Raw genomic sequence first — 14,204 nt, forward strand, 5'->3', positions numbered from 1 at the left:
TAACAACTAGACCAAAAAGGCTAGAGCTATGGAGAAACACACAGAAGGGATCGGCCAGGACCTGGGGGAAGGGGGAGAATGGTGTTACTTAACAAACAAGGGAAACGCAGTCCTGTTATCTGGCCACCTCCCATCCCACCTTACAGGGTGATGACAGAAACAAGCAAGCAAGCGAACACAAACCACCCCGAAGGAAGCTGTTCATGCTGTAATGTCTCCAGTCTTTCCAGATGTGTTCTGTGTCTGATCTTGGGTCTTTGCTCATCCACCCGCCTCTCGGGCACTCACAGGGACCACAAAGGCCAGAGGGCAGAGCCCAAAAGGGATGGAGCGGAACCAGCTTATGGCCATCCCTTTTCCAGTAGTTCTTCAAGGCCTCTCAAGACGTGCACTTCTCTGGCGAGGAGTGGCCTCTGGGCCATGTATGCAACTGCAGAAGCCAGAGGTAAGCTCGTCTTGGCCAGAATCAATGAGACCCGCTTCCAATCATCCCTGCTCTGAGAAACCAGCTCATTCGGTCCTGCAGTCAGCAGAGCCTTTCCGGCCCGGGGTGTTCTGTGTGTAAGCGGATGGTGTCACCAGTGCTGAGGAAACAGTCTACATAAAATGACACCAAGACCTACAGAGGAAAATATGTTAATATTCAGCTCCAAAAGAAGGGCCAATGGCCAGATGGTGGCATGTTGGTTAAGGCAACTGGATCCCACATAGCTGACTGCATGGTTCGAGTCCTGGACCTGGCAGCTCGAAAAGCATGCCCTACATCTGTGCGTGAGAGCCCCAAATCCCAAGACGAGAAGGGATTAGGGCATGGCCATCCCCCACCAGGGGTGCTTTCTCACTTTCTCTCTCTGTCTCTCTCTGGCAAGTGCACACACTCTAGAGCAAATTTTTTAAGAGGGAGAAAAAGTGGTGAGAAGCACATTACACGCCGCAGACCTGTACTACAAGCTAGCTGTCCGTACACGGGACGTTCAGTGGTGGCTCCTAGGCCTGTGCTGTGTTTATTTTGACAATAACGAGTGAGGAAGACAACGGAGGCGTCCGGCCATGCGTGAGGATGAAGCGCCGTGGGGCAGGAAGAGCGAGCACACTGGCCCTTGGTGCTTGCTTTGCTGGGTGGTGTCTGCCTGTGTCTTCTCCTCACACAGGAGGCTTTCCTCCAATGTGCGGTGACGTCGTCGTCCATTTAAGACTGAGGCATTAAATCTGATCGGCCTCCTGAGACTCGGCAGCTCTACTAGGTGTATTTACTAGAGACGTGTGTGCCCATGTGCAACAAAAACACACTCAAGAATTAGACTTTAGAGGGAACCAGCAGTTAGCGTAATGGCTATGTCGCTGGACTCCCACGTAGTCGACCGCAGTTAGAGCCCCAGACCCGGTGGCTTAAACTCACGCTGGGCGTGTGGGCGTGCGTGCCCAAGATCCCGAGAGGAGAATGGAGGAGAAGGGACTGCGGCGTGACCATCCCCCCTGGGGGGTGAGTTCTCGCTTTCTGTCTCTATGTCTCTCTCTGTCTTTCTGGTGAGCACACGCCCCCTATAGCAAAAACCCCTCCAAAAAAAAAAAAAGAATTAGACTTTAACTTGAGTACAGATAGCAAGGTCTGGCAGGTGGCATGGTTGTGAAGGTGCTAGATGTCCATGTAGTCGACCACGGTTCAAGCCCCAGACCTGGTGGCTTGCTTTCTCACTTTCTCTCTCTTTCTGTCTCTCTGGTCAAGTTAAAAATAAAAATAATCATAAATACAATTAAATACATAATTCTTTTTTTAAAAAAACGTTCATAGCAACTCTGTCAATAACAGCCCCAAACTGGGAACTTTCTAAAAGTCTGTCCATAGTAGAAAGGAAAATAAATTGGGGTATAGAGACACAGTGGGATCCGACACAGTAATGAGAATGAACCATCTGTAACTACATGAACATGGATGAACCTTACGAAAACAATGTTGCGTAAAACAAGCCAGAACTGCACAGCACACATCGTATGTAATTTGATTGATTTAAAGACAAGACGGGCAAAGTTATTCATCTGCGGTGTTAGAAGCCAAAATGGAGCTTATCCTTGGGTGGAAATAGTGAATGCTCCATTTATACAGAGCTGATACTGGAGGAAACGCAAAGAAAAAGAGAGAAAAACATGACAGGGAGAATTGAATGCACAATACAAAGACCTGGGGAACAATTGCGGGTGCTAGAGACCGTGTGGGGGGAGGCTAGGAAATGGGGGAGGGCGAGAGAAGCAAAACATTGAAGGGACACGAGATGGAAAATCACTTGTTGATAACATATATGATACTGTCTTTAACTGGACTAATACATAGTGTATTCATGCTGGGGAGAAAACGTAACATTAAAATATGTTGCAAGATTTGAAATAAAATGCTAACAAAGTTGGAATGATATTTCTCTCTCTCTCTCTCTCTCTCTCTATATTATATATATGGCAGGCCAAAAGAACAATAATTAAGCAAAGACATAGAAATCTAAACAATTTGGACCAGCCAGTGCTGTGGTGGTGACTGATCCCGCATGGCCAAGAGTACGGTTCAAGTCCTGGACCAGGCAGCTTGGAAAACACACTGCTCACGCATGCACGTGTGGGAGAAGTACTTATGGTGTGATCATTCCCCACCGTAGGTGCTTTCTCACTTTCTCTCTTTCTCTTTCTCCAGTGAGCACAGGAGCACCCCGGCAAGTTAAACAAACAAACAAACAAAAAACCCAATGTAAGCATCTTAGTAATAAAGTGAGTCCTTAAAATCACTTGGTCCTGATTTAAGGACACAAATACATACACACTGGGCTTCTGACTGGAAGCATATAAAACTTACATATTAATTTTATCAACAGAAGGGCATATATATTTTTGAGGGACTTTTTGTTGGAGAGACAGAGAGATAGAAAGCAAGAAATCACCCCCTCACGGGGGAATGACCATGCCACAGTCCCTTCTCTTTCATTCTCCTCTTGGGATTTTGGGCATTCACTCACACACACCAGGAATGAGTTTCAAGCCGCCCGGTCTGGGACTTGGACCGTGGTCCACTATGTGGGAGTCCAACACCTTAACCACCATGCCACCTCCTGGCCCTGAAGGGCTTTCATTTTTCTAAGTTGTTTCATCCACAGAATAGATTACCTCTCCATCCGTTAGTATGAGAAAAGCCATTGATTTTTGTATATTTATCTTATATACAACCACCTTTCAAAATTCTATTACTAAACTTAATAATTATTAATTCTACTAGTTTGCTCTTAGACTGAGTTTATAATCCAACCTGATTGGAAAAAAAAAAGATAATTTTCCCTTCTTCGATAATATTCATACAGGCTATTTCATCTCTTCTCTTATTTCATTAGTGACAACCTCCAAAAAAGGAATAATGTTACTAGTAATACAGACAACCTTGTCTGATGGTTGATATATATATTTTGTTTTTGGAGAGATTTTCACTATAGGGTGCATGCGTTAGCCAGACAGATAGAGAGACATAGAGACAGAAAGCGAGAAATCACCCCCCAGGGGGGATGGTCACGCCACAATCCCTTCTCCTCCATTCTCCTCTCGGGATCTTGGGCATGCACGCACACGTGCCCGGCGTGAGTTTTAAGCCACTGGGTCCGGGACGCGAACCGCGGTCGACTACGTGGGAGTTCAGCGACATAGCCATTACGCTAACTGCTGGTTCCCTTATGGTTGATATTAAATAGATGATTCTCTCTTTGGTGCTGCTCAGAACCAAAAGTAGCTTGTCTCCTTTGTCACCACCCCCCCCTCCGCCCTTCAACGGGATTACCAAGATATTGACAAGCCCAGCCCTTCATTCTAGAAGCCTTCAGATACCCTGGAGCTAAGGTCACCATGGAAGCCCGCCATTCCCAGCTCTCTCCCCTCCGTCCACTTCCCTGGCCACCATCCCCTGCTCAAGACTCCTAACTGGCTTCCCCTCATCTCCTGCTCTTTCCTTGCACCCTCATGCAATCTGTGCAGCACATTGCCGCCAGAGTGAGCTTTCAAAGTGCAAATCCGATCATACCCCTCCTCTGGGTCCCACTCCTCTGAGGAGGAAGGAGATAAAAGTCCCTGTGAGTGCCCTGGCCTGACTCCCCAGCCTCATCTCGTCGGCTCTGCCTTCCTCTCGGGATGAACTGGTCTTCTTTCAGCTCCTCGGATATACCCTGCCTCTTTCCGTCTCAGGACTTACACACTCACCTTTATTTCTGCTGGAACACCCACATACCTGAGTGTAGGCAGGTGTACACACACCATGCGTGCTTGCCCTGGCTACCTCACGTGGATGACCAATGGCATCAACTCTCCAGGTGTATATTGTACACTTCCTTGCTCTTCCTTGCTCAAGGTCTTCATCTTTAGGTGGTAAATTCCATCCAGTAGAGGCTGTGCATTTCTGCCACCCTTAATTCTAGCACTCAGCACAGAGCCAGGCCCTGGAAAATGTTCAAGAGTTATTTTTAGCAAATAATTATATAGACCACTAGTTATCAGCCTTTCACATTTTATAACCCATCAACTCCTGTTTTATGCCTCTAAGAGGCAGATACCTTTTATTCTTATTTTACATAACTATTTTGGGGCTAGGCACATGCAAGGAGTCTGCAAAAAGTTCATGGAAGGGTCAGTAGGTGGCGTGGTGGTTAAGGAACTGGATTCCCACATAGCCAGCTGGACCTGACAGCTGAAAGTCCCACTCGCCGTGTGTGTGTGTGTGTGTGTGTGTGTGTGTGTGTGTGTGTGTGTGTATGTGTATGTGTGTGTGTCCGTGTCCAAAATCCCAGGAGAATTAAGAGAAGGGACTGTGGCATAGCCATCTTCCCTTGGGGGGGTGGGGGGTGGGAGGGAGTTCTCACTATGTTAGTTTCCCCAGTCTCTGCACAAACCCGCCTGCAGCCAAGGCTCAAGGTCATCCACCACCTCGCCAGTCGAAACCCAGCCCGCCATGCTGCCCACCTCTCACCAGTCTCTCCATGCTGAGAGCCTCTGGCCGGGCTCTTTACTTTATTACATCCTGACTCATGAATAAATACCCTGGAATCAACAGGTTGCAAGGAACACTCCAACAATCCTTGTGTAAAGGTGCTCTGTAAGAAAACACTCAGCTGGCCCCCTCTCTCCCAGCCCCCTGCAGCCTGAGATCTGGAAACAGGATAGGATCTAAGGGATCCTTATCATTTTTGCCCAAAGTGCATGAAGGACATGGCAGAAGCGCAGGCAGAGGGTGGGAGCAATTAACTGTGAAGCCAAGAGGCCACGATGTAGCTACAACAAGTACATTGTTATTGTGGCACAATTAAAACCCCGGTAATTAAGAGCGGTGGAGGTGAAAAGGAAAGGACTGGTTTCCAAAACAGCCTGAGGTTGAGCAAAAGAAAAATATACACATTCACCACCAGATGGCAGGCTTCCTGCTCTGTCCTCTCGCCTGCCCAACTTGGTGCAACAGAGACTCCCCAACTGCACTCTAGCAAACCTTCTGAAGTGTCCACACTTATGTACGTATGTACGTACACTCACAGAATGTCAAAGGTAACAATTTAGTGATTTTTTTTTTGCTAAATCTTACATTTATAGAAGAGAGAAAGAACCCCAAACGTCAGTAAATTCCAGGTGTATAGACACTTGTTCACTTGTTCTATTTTTTCACCTTGATTCTTGACAACAACAACAAAAAAGAGATATGAGGGGTCAGCAGATGGCTCGGTGGTTGGGGTACTGAATCCCAAACGGCCAACTCTGCAGTTCAAATTCTGGAACCCTGTGACCTAAAAGCCACTCTAGGCATGTGTACATATGCTCAAAATTCCAAGAAGAGAATGGAAGCGAAGAGACTGCAGCATGGCCATCCCCCCAGAGGGTGATTTCTCACTTTCCGTCTCTCTCTGGCAAGTGTGCATACCATGGAAAAAAATCTAAAAAAAGAAAAATTTGCAAAATGTAAAACAATGCCATTCTCATAAGTGTTTTTGTTTTAGAAAGTAAAGTTACTGTTGACAAAAATATGTAACTTATCTGGTGGTTTTTATAGTTTTAAAACATATGTATTTTTATCATTTTAAAAATGTATTACTAAGTATTTAAATTTTCTCACTTATAATTTCTAATGTAGTGAGGCAAATATCAAAATACCATATTGAGGAGCCAGGAGATGGCATGCTGGGTAGGGCACTGGACTCCCATTTGGCCGATAGTGGTTTGAGTGCCGGGCCTGGTGGCTTTCTTTCTCACTTTCCCTCTCTCTCTCTCTGGTGAGCACACGTGTCCTATAGCAAATTAAAAATAATAATAATAAATAAAATTAAATCATTTTTGGGGCAAAAAAAAAGAACTCATAGAAACAAAAACTCTTGGGGATTCTCAGGCGTTTTTAAGAATGTAAAAAGATGGGCCAGCAGGTGGCGTGGTGTTAAGGATGCTAGACTCCCACATAACCGACCACAGTTCGAGTCCCAGACCTGGCAGCTTGCTTTCTCACTCTCTCTCTCTCTCTCTCTCTCTCTCTCCCTCTCTGGTCAAATTAAAATAAATAAAGTTAAAATAAAATAATTCTTTAAGAAAGAAAAAGAATGTAAAAGGAGCCAGGCACAGCGATGTGCATGTTATCCCAGCCACTTGCTGCTTAGGAGGCTGAGGCAGGAGGACTGCAAGCCTGAGGTCAGGGCTGCGTAGCAAAACCTTGTCTCTATAAACACAAGAGGGCAAAGGGGTCCTAACACCAAAAAGTCTGAGGAGCACTGTTGCAATAGCTTCGTCAATCCCTTTCTCAACTCTCTTTTATTCCTCTTTCAAGTTGCATACCCAGCAATGTTCATTTCAGCACCACCTCAATAGCAAGGAAAGAGAAGGAAAAGGAGACAATCTGAATGTCTATTGACAGGGGGAAGGTTTAATCCAAATAAAATGCCCCATGGTCCCAAAAGAATGTTAGGTTTTACTATCATGTAATAGTAAAATGGTTATCCGGCACAACATTAAGTGAAAAGACATAAGTCAGCATTGCCACTAGTATAAAATGCGGGATTGGAACTATATGTGTGTGTGTGTGTGTCTGTGTGTGTGTGTGTGTATACAGAAAGCACTATCCAGTTACTATATTGTGCATGGATGTTGAGATTACCGATGCTGTTTTTCTTCCATCAAACTAGGGGCTTACTATTTTGCTACATAGTTTTTCAGCAGCATTTTAAAGTCACCATCAGTGGGTGCCTAGAGCTCCCCAGGTCCTTTACACTAGTGACAAAGAGGCCATCACTCCTCACCATTTAACAAGCCCTTGCGCTCCCCAGTTTTGAAAACCCAACTTCGGCAGTCAACTCCAGCAAAAGTTGTTGTCTCAAGCTCCTCTGAGAACAATCTCTGACAAATAGGAGCCAGAAGGTGGTGGGGTGGTAAGGCACTGGGCTCCCACATGGCTGACTGCAGTTCGAGTCCCAGACCTGGCAGCTTGCTTTCTCATTTTCTCTCGGTCTCTGTCTCTCTCTGGTAAGCATACATTCCCTGTAGCAAAATTTAAAATAATAATAATGATAATAAATAATACTAAATAATTCTAAAAAATATATATTTTAAAAGTGAAAAAAAAAAAACGCAGCTGCACTGGCCACAGCCGCAGTCACCTGCACATTTACGAGCAGATGCTGAATGGGAAGTGGTCAGCACTTCCAGCCTGCACAGTGGGACCTTCGTACAGGAAACGAAACTGCATCTCCAGCGCCACTTCCTCTCCCACTCCCCCAACACACATGCGCATGCGCACACACACACTGGCTCTACATTTGCTCCGGGGACATGGAAATAAATCCCCTGGTAAGCTCACTGCTTCTGAGGTTTTCAAGTGAAAACACAGACAGAAGGAGGGTTCCTGCTTCCAGACATCCTCGCCTGCAGCCCCTTCACTAGGGCCTGCTCACACCTTTCCATAGCCGCCGGCTGACTATAGCTCCCTGTCTTAACTCTGGACGTGCTTAGAGTTCGACAGCAGGCCGGCTGGATGGGCCTCCTGGGTGAAAAAGATACCCTGGCTCATTAAGGAGAGGTCGTACGCAGAGTACCTCAATCTGGAGAACATTCGTGAAGGCAAAAGAAGGTCTCAGAGAAAAGGGAGGAGAGCCTGGCCTGTATGGGGCAAGTCAGTGAGAGAGTGAGGAGGCCTGGTCTTACTTTTTGGGCAAGGTGCGACTACTTGAACAGGCAAACAGGATGGTCCCTCACAACCTCTCCTACCTCTGTGTGCAAGGTTCAAAGCTCAACACAGTCAACAGGTGACCTAAAAGCTGGCCTCCCTGAGGCTGAGCTGGAAGGAAGTGAACAGTGAGAGTGAGGTCCCAGGGGGCTACTGGTGGGGGGGTTGGGGGGAGAGGCCTATGTCCAGTGCTTTTTTCTCTTCTTTTCTTTTTTCTTTTTTCTTACATTTAATCACTGTATATCATTACAGCATACAAAATTAGTTTTCCCAGCATGAACACACTGTATGTTAGTCCAGCTAAAGTTACTGCAGACGCATTACCATCAGCAACCTTCCATGTTTGCATCCGTTACATGTTTTGCTTCTCTCTTTTTCCCCTTGATTCCCTCCCTCTCACCCTCCCCCATTTCCCACCCTCCTCCCACATGGCCTCCAGTATCCACAGTTGCTCTCTCTGTTTTTATACCTTCCAATCTTCCAGTTTCTGCCGTAGAGTGTAGACAAGTGTCTATTATTTTTTGTTATTGCTAATAAGCATGATCACTCACCAGAGAGAGGGAGAGAGAAAGCACCCCCTAGTGAGACACGGTCATGATGTAATTCTTTTTCCTCCATTTCCCCATCCATCAGGATTTAGGGCATTAGTACACACGTGCCCAGCATATTTTTTAAGCTGCCAGGGCTGGGACTCAAACCATGGTTGACCATGTGGGAACCAGCTTTCTATGCATAGCACTTAACCGCCGTGCTATGAGGCTGACCCCCAAGCGCTCTTTTTAGCAGCTGAAATTTTACTTGTAAAATTCAGAGATCGCCTCCATTACCCGTCCTATTCTCCCCGTCTCTTCCTCACATGCTTTCATTCCCCCAGAGGTACGTGCGAACACATGGGGCTCTGTTCCAACCTCCTGGAAAAACCCTGAGTGCCACCAGAGGATTCTCGTCAAATACTTGGGGCTCCTTAAGGATGTCTTTTGAAAAGAAAAAATAATCAAATAAAATGTCCTTGTCTTCACAGTGGAACAGTTACAGTCACAATGGAAAGTCACACTGTTCCTGGGCAGTAAGAACAGCCTTTTCCTAAGGTCTCCTTCGATAAAGGCCAGCCCTCCCCAGCTTCTTCGCCCCAGCCCTCCTCTTCAACCAGTCCAGCCAGATGTGTGCATTGTTTCCGTTCACATGGCACGGGTCGAAGGATGGAAGAAAAGATGAGCTGTCCCCCGTTAGTGACTCTTTCCACCCGAGAGAGTGTCTGTTTCCAGAGGGTTTGTGCTGCTGGCTGAAGATAAAACAATCTGGGGTGGGGGCTGCTTTGGAAACGAGGAGGGGTGGGGATTTTTCCATCTGGAATCACTAGGCTCTTGGTGGCAGGGCCAGATGGAACCACCATCTCTTTGTGGAGACAAAGCTTCTCTTGAAACTGGTCGTGCAAACAAGACGACGAGGTTTTTGACAACACGACAGCCAGGAAACTGAGATTGGTTATGAAAGGCCAAGGGCAGATCGCTCTGCCTTTGGTGAACTAAGCCCGGCAAAGGGCTTCTGGGAGCCGATGAAAACCAGGACTGCAAAACTTTGAATTCAAACTGAGACGTTAGAAAAACAACTCAAAGTCAGCCAGACTCCAGGCGCTTAACTGAAGTCATCTTTCAGCGGGGAGCAGACGTGCTTTCTTAATGCACCAGAACAATGTGGGGACTTAAATTCCTATGAAGAATTTCATAAAGGCTGAGTGTCCCTGTCGACAGTATTAATGAACAGCCCATAAGCTGCGCTTAAGCCAAATTCCAAGGTATAATTAGGGATCCTGAACAATGATAAGATGTCGATGACCAGTTTGCTCGAAGCTCCCAACATCCAATTAGGGGGATGGTAACAGATTCCCCAGAGCCCAGGAGATGAAAACCATCTGTCACAGCCTGCTTCCTAAGTCCTTCCAGCTGAGCTCATGTGTCACGTCACAGTGCCAAAAAGGAGCACCTTGTAGGTCCTCGAAGCCCATTTCCAACCACAGCGCAGTGACAAGCTGCGTGCCTTGGAGCAGGTGTCTCCGGGCCCTGATTTTCTTGCTACCAAATAAAGCTGTTGGCCATGGCTTGGTGGCTTCCCAACTTTCTTAAAGCAGTAGAACGTTTTGTTTCTTCCCAAAGGGAGACTTTATGATGGAACTGAGTTTAAAAATATCTTGATGCCAAGGGTGGGAGGATAATAAGCATGCCATCAGTCGGACTGCTAGAGGGAACGAGCTCGTCCTCGCCGTCTTCAGGGCCCGCATAGACTCTCACTTGCCATGCGTTGGATCACTCTTGAAGTATGAAGTGTGGAACGGCTTGCAGAAAGGAAGAGTGTGCTTCAGTGGTGTGCTCGATCCTTCTTTTGTTAGCAACAGAAAATGTCTGACCCTGGGTAATGTAAAGAACAGAGGTTAATGCAGCTCGTGGTGTGGAGGCCCAGTGTCCAGGAGCTGCTTCTGGTGAGGACCTTCTGAGAAGCTGAAGATTCACAGTTCCCTGGCCAGGGCAGCACTGTGGAGCTCCTCCACAAAGGACTTAAAACCCTGGTTTCAAAGCACAGAGCTCAAGTAAGTTACATTAGAAATACAAAGAGTGGAGATGCCCCAGCTTTGTGGTGAAGATACATGAACTGATATAATCAACTGCACATTTGGAAAAATAAAAATTTGTTAAATAAAAAAAATATGGTATACTCAAAAAAAATTACAGTATATAGGAAGATTTATGTATATTATATGCAAATACTATACCATTTTATATAAGAGACTCGTGCATTCATGAGTTTGGAATCCACAGGGGAGGCCTGGAACCAATCCAGGAGTCTGTTGGGAGTATTTGTAAAATTTTTCAAATTTACATTGCTTCACTCAATATGTGTGCTTCTTGGACTTATTTTAGCTGGCCGTAACATCTTTGAATCTTCCTAACCTTCATTAACCATGAACTGAGTAAAATCTTTAACATGTGTTCCTTTCATGTCTGTATGAGCATTTTAGCTTTCTTTAAAAGCTACTTTAGTTTCAAAATTTATGAATAAAAAATGAACATTTGGTTATTTGTTTTCACAAGTTCCCCACTGATACTCATCAGCACTTTTACTCTTCACATAATTGACTTAAAATAAAATGTGGAGATGTCTTTAGAAAAGCAATACATGCTCACTGGGAACACGGAATAAGAAGAAAAGCAACAAGGACTAATTGCAGCTGGGCTCCCCTAGGCCTGAAGGAAATGGGAGCAGCAGTTTACTGAGAAGGCTGCCTGGTAGGAGCTGAGAGCTAGAACAGGGGGAAGAAACCGATGTGGGGTGACCCACACGGAGGAAACGGGTAAGCATTCCAGCCTCACTCACTGGCCTGCCACCATGGGCCAAACCCAGCTAGACCAAGAAAGCAAGGGGGTGTAGGTGCAGCCTCCAGGGTCCAGGGCAGGGTGGAGAGACACCACTGTCATTCAGCCTGCCAACAAAGACAGCTTGGGATGAGGCTCAAACCACCCACAGCTCCCTGTCTATTATTACGACTTTACTATCCCATTGTCTTCATCAGAAAAACTTTGCTGTTATTATTCCAGAAGATGCTTGCCTTAGAAGAGAAAAGCTGCAAACAATGTTACAGTTCATCCCAAGGAACTTCCTGAAAGACATGTCATCTCTTCAACAGGAAGTCTTGAAAGACGTTACACCCTGAGATTCTTTGAACCCCTTAGATAGAAACCCTCACTTTGGTATGTCCACCAGACCTGATCCTTACCAATGCTAATTGACCATGCCTTCGCACAGGAAGAGCCACATTAAACCAGACTTCGAAGTCTCAGCCTTCCCACTCGCCTCCTGCTTTCAGAAGCTACTGAGACTCTGTAGAGGCGGTGTTCACCCTGTCCACAGTGACAGCAAACCCAACCTCACCTTGTCAGCAGGCTGTTGTGTGATGTTTGGGAGATGGCACAGGATAGAGGTGATTGTGTGTGAGCCTGAATCCCACCCAGGGGGTTTCTTCCCTGCTCACGTTCAGTGGGCTGATGGCATAAAGGTTCTTTTTCCTAAGTGGATACACAGTCTAGAGGGTTGGGACTGGAAGGAATCCCGGAGATGATCTCATCCCTCTCCTGCTTTGTGGATGAAGTCATTGGGTCTTGCAGAGGGAGGTCAGCCAGGGGGCTGAGATTTGAATTCAAGCCCTGCAGCAAGAAGCCAGCTGTCCTGTATTCGTGCATTCTCTTGCTCGCTTGTTTATTTTTCAGTCTTCGTTGGCTGCATGCTGGGCACTGAGCCCCATGATGAACTCTCAGAAACAGGGTGACATTTTTCGGATACTTGGCTCCTTGCTCTCTGCCCATGTTAAGCAGATTCTGGGTTCCACATTCTTTTCCTAAAGAAAGCAATGAAAGGACAGAAAGCTGAGACTAGCCCATAAGGACTTCCAGCTTCCAACCCCTGAATTCTAAACCTTTGGGAAGACCTGAGAAGATTGTAGGGGAAGACGCAACAATCTAAAAAAGGCCTTTCCTGGGCTGATACGGAAAAGAATGACAAGAGAATGGGGATGGGACCCAAGAGAAGCAATCTGTGTCCTGCTATGGGGCAAAGCCCTGGGGAGGCCCCTAGCAGGGTCCCCAAGAAGGAACAGGACTCCAGAGCCATGAGGATCTCTGGGACATGAAGCAGCAGGGTGACCCTCATACCTCCCCAGGGCCATGTGGACAAGACAAAGACTGCTAATGACTGCTTAGACCTACTGGACCAGGAGCAAAGGGCTAGGCATCATTCAGGTCTTGACACTCTTAAGACTCCCCATGGAGAGCTAGTGCTGCAGGCATCTAGAGCTAAGGAAGAAGCAGGCATTCTCCTCAAAACTGGACCAAGAGGATAACATCTCATCCCTCCCAGTCCTGACTGGCACTGGGGCAGCCTCTCCAGAAACAGGGCAGCACCTCCAACACAGTCTGACCATGGGAGAAAGAAAACAGTGCTTCTTGTGTCTGGGTTTTAAGGAACTCCTTAAGTCACCCAGAGCAAAGTGATGCTGGCCTGGGAGAGGCTGCTGCTGCTTTTAAATAAGCCATGCTCTTTCCGGAAAACTGTTTTCTGAGTGACTTGAGGAATATTTCTTTTCTCCTGGTACAGGGACAGCATGTTTCACATGAAAGTTTTCAGTTCCTGTTTTTGGAAAGAAATGGAAAGTTTAGAATGCCCTTCTTGCATCTGCTGTTTTTCAAGTGTCTTCAGCTCAAAATAGACCTTCTGCCAAAGTAGTATATTTTGGGGGTGGTGTATTTGTCCACCCTTCACCAAGAACAGGGTTCTAGCGGGGACTAAAGTGGGAAGAGTCTGCCCCAGGGTGGGGGAGATGCATGACCTCACTTCCGCTTTCCCCTGGCCATTGACACGACCCTGGCTTGACCTTGCAGCTGTTTCTCCCACCTCCTACTGCTGGCCACTGGCCAGGTCTCAGATTCCAGTCTTTCCCACTGCCCAGAAAGGCCAGGCTTTCAAAGGGAGGAAGGAAGAGAGGAAATAGAAGAAGAGCTCCGAAGAGGATGGAGGGTTTAGGAGAGGAGAATGGGAGGTGAGAGGAGGGGGATGACCGGTGGGGATGGGAAAACCAGACAAGAAGAAACAAATGAGTAACTTAACTGTGAAATGAGGCTCCCGAGGCCGCCAGTCTTTCTGGTCTGAAACTCTTGCTCTGGGACTTGTGACGGGGGCTCAGGAGGGCCGTGTGCCATGTCTCACATTCACAGAGCATCTCAATTTAGATTTTTGAAAACTTCCAAAGGCAACTGAGAGGCAGGGACATGCATTTGAAGAAGACCATGGTTGGGGCCAGCAAGTGGCATGGTGATTAAAGCACTGGACTCCAGGTCCCAGACCTGGCGGGCTGAAAATCACGCCAGGTACAAGTTATACCTGCCCGAGATCCTGAGAGAATGGAGGAGAAGGGCTTGCAGTGTGGCCGTCCCCTGCCCCCCCCCCCACAAAG

General features: G+C 46.8%; 1 long non-coding RNA gene across 1 annotated transcript in view; it reads right to left on the minus strand.

The window, feature by feature from the left end:
* Positions 1-9,799: 9,799 nt before the first annotated feature.
* LOC114009380 (uncharacterized) overlaps positions 9,800-14,204 on the minus strand; it is a 7,219-nt gene continuing 2,814 nt past the window's right edge. Inside the window, exons 2-3 of the long non-coding RNA XR_003550809.1 lie at positions 12,131-12,593; positions 9,800-10,611 (exon numbers count right to left, since the gene is read on the minus strand). This is a non-coding gene — a long non-coding RNA (uncharacterized LOC114009380). The remainder of the gene's footprint in view (positions 10,612-12,130; positions 12,594-14,204) is intronic.

Source organism: Tupaia chinensis, unplaced genomic scaffold, assembly GCF_000334495.1.
Source record: "Tupaia chinensis unplaced genomic scaffold, TupChi_1.0 Scaffold000528_1, whole genome shotgun sequence".
Classification (NCBI taxonomy): domain Eukaryota; kingdom Metazoa; phylum Chordata; class Mammalia; order Scandentia; family Tupaiidae; genus Tupaia; species Tupaia belangeri.